This window comes from Malaclemys terrapin, chromosome 5 (genome assembly GCF_027887155.1).
Source record: "Malaclemys terrapin pileata isolate rMalTer1 chromosome 5, rMalTer1.hap1, whole genome shotgun sequence".
Taxonomy (NCBI): Eukaryota; Metazoa; Chordata; order Testudines; family Emydidae; genus Malaclemys; species Malaclemys terrapin.
In genome coordinates, this window is record NC_071509.1 from 120100830 (window position 1) to 120103774 (window position 2945).

Sequence of the window (2945 nt, forward strand, 5' to 3'; positions counted from 1 at the left end):
ACACAAACAACTGTCACACAGAATGGTCCCCCCAAAGATTAAACTGGAAACCCTGGGCTTAGCAGGCCGTTGATTTCACGGAGGAAGGGGAAGCAAATGAACACAGAATAAATCTATTTTTTACATCTTAAGGTGGCAGCCGACGTTGCAGCATGAGTGACAGCCATACCAGTATGATGATGATGGGTACCAATCATAATATACCATCATCTGCCAAAAGGCAAGGGGCTGCTGCTGTGTAGCAATGCAGCCCCATGTCTGCCAGCCCCACGTCCGCCAGCACCCAGCATCGCCCTCGGCCTCTTCTGGGTGCTTAGCAGACAATATTGGGCAATTGGCAGAAAATAGTACATTATGACTGGTAACCGTCATCATCGAGACAGTAGCATGTCTGCCCAGGTGGCCATGATTGACAGCCACTCCAGTACGACGACGACGGGTACCAGTCATAATATACCATCGCCTGGAAGGGGCTGGTGCAATGCAGCCCTACGGCTGCCAGCCCCACGGCTATCACTCATGCTACACCGTCTACTGCCAAAAGGCAGTTAGCAGCTGCTGCTGTGTAGCAATGCAGTCCCACGTCTGCCGGCACCCAGAGGACATATGGTGACGGTGAGCTCAGCTGTGCTGAGCGGGCTCCATGTTGTCTGCACAGGTAACCCAGGTAACCCAGGTAAAAAGGCGCGAATCTATTGTCTGCCGTTGCTGTGACGGGGGAGGGAGGGGCCTGACGACATGTACCCAGAACCGCCCGCGACACTGTTTTGCATCATCCGGGCATTGGGATCTCAACCCAGAATTCAAAGAAAAGGCGTGAACCGCTTCGCGGCTCGAGCTGTGGCGCAAACGTAGTATCTGACGGCCTAGGGGAAGGAGGGAGGGGGGCCGAGTGACGACATGGCGTACAGGCACAGGGAATTAAAATAAAGAACGGTGGCTGTGCATCAGGGAGAGACACAAACAACTGTCACAGACTGGTCCCCCCCAAAGATTAAACTGAAAACCCTGGGTTTAGCAGGCCGTTGATTTGACGGAGGGAGGGGGAAGCAAATGAATACAGAGAAAATCTATTTTTTACATCTTAAGACGACGGTGCAGCGTGACTGATAGCCCTCGGCATCTTTCTGGGTGCTTGGCAGCAAATACGGGGCGGTGTATGACGATGGTCTTCAGGCCTATTGCACGAGCTGCTGCTCAGGGAAGACTCTGCTAATGTGCGATGACCCGACTTGTAATAGGCCGGCTAACAGTCATAATACACCATTTACTGCCAAAAGGCAAGCCCCACGGCTGCCAGCACCCAGATCGCCGATGAAGGCTACCAGTCTACTGCACCGTCTACCGCCAAAAGGCAGTTAGCAGCTGCTGCTGTGTAGCAATGCAGTCCCACGTCTGCCGGCACCAAGAGGATATATGGTGACGGTGAGCTCAGCTGTGCTGAGCGGGCTCCATGTTGTCTGCACAGGTAACCCAGGTAACCCAGATAAAAAGGCGCGAATCTATTGTCTGCCGTTGCTGTGACGGGGGAGGGAGGGGCCTGACGACATGTACCCAGAACCGCCCGCGACACTGTTTTGCATCATCCGGGCATTGGGATCTCAACCCAGAATTCCAAGGGGCGGCGGAGACTGCGGGAACTGTGGGATAGCTGTGGGATAGCTACCCATAGTGCAATGCTCCGGAAGTCGACGCTAGCCTCGTACTGTGGACGCGGTCTGCCGACTAGAGCACCTAGAGCATTTTATTGTGTGGACATACACAATCGGCTGTATACAACCGATTTCAATAAAACCGGCTTCTATAAATTCGAACTAATTTCGTAGTGTAGACATACCCTAAGACCCAGTCTCACGTGAAAAAGACGCAGCAGTGCCCTCTTATGTCAATATAAACTTAAATATGTCTCATCTCATCTGCTCTTATTACCTGAGGCGTTTTAGATGAGCTTGGTTGGTCAATAGATCTAAAGAAGGTGGCTTAGAACTCCAGGAGACGGATGTTTTCTGCTTTGCGAGGGTGCAGCTGCTCATTCTTGCTCTTTTCAAATAGCTTAGAACCTAATTTTTCCACTACTCTGCAACCAGTACGGTCATCTACCCCGGTGCTAGGTGGGTACAGAATGCAAACAGATCAGAATGTGGAGAACTGGCCCCAAACATTCATGTAAGGAAGCCTCTTAGGGCCAGATTCAGAGGGACTTAGACACCTACACTCTGGCTTTAGGTACCTCAGTCCTAGTTTTAGGCAGCACTACAACCCACAAAACCCCTGCTCCTTCCCTTTCTCCAATGTCCAGGTCCCTGGGAAGTGTGGTGGAGAGAAGATTTGCTCTGTAGTAAACGGAATTGAAAGTCCCAACTTTCCTCATCTCAACTCAGTCTCATTTCCATACCTATTACAGTAAACTGATTTAGGTGAATGGCTAGGGTCAAAGAAAAAAGCATCTGGACTCTACTTTGGCTGGAGGAGACTGGAATTGGCCTAAACACCTCCTCAACGCACTTTATGTACAATAAGAACATAAGAATGGACGTACTGGGTCAGACCAAAGGTCCATCTAGTCCAGTATCCTGTCTACCGACAGTGGCCAATGCCAGGTACCCCAGAGGGAGTGAACCTAACAGGTAATGATCAAGTGATCTCTCTCCTGCCATCCATCTCCACCCTCTGACAAACAGAGGCTAGGGACACCATTCCTTACCCATCCTGGCTAATAGCCATTAACGGACTTAACCTCCATTAATTTATCCAGTTCTCTTTTAAACGCTGTTATAGTCCTAGCCTTCACAACCTCCTCAGGCAAGGAGTTCCACAAGTTGACTTTGTGCTGTGTGATGAAGAACTTCCTTTAATTTGTTTTAAACCTGCTGCCCATTAATTTCATTTGGTGGCCCCTAGTTCTTATATTATGGGAACAGGTAAATAACTTTTCTTTATTGACT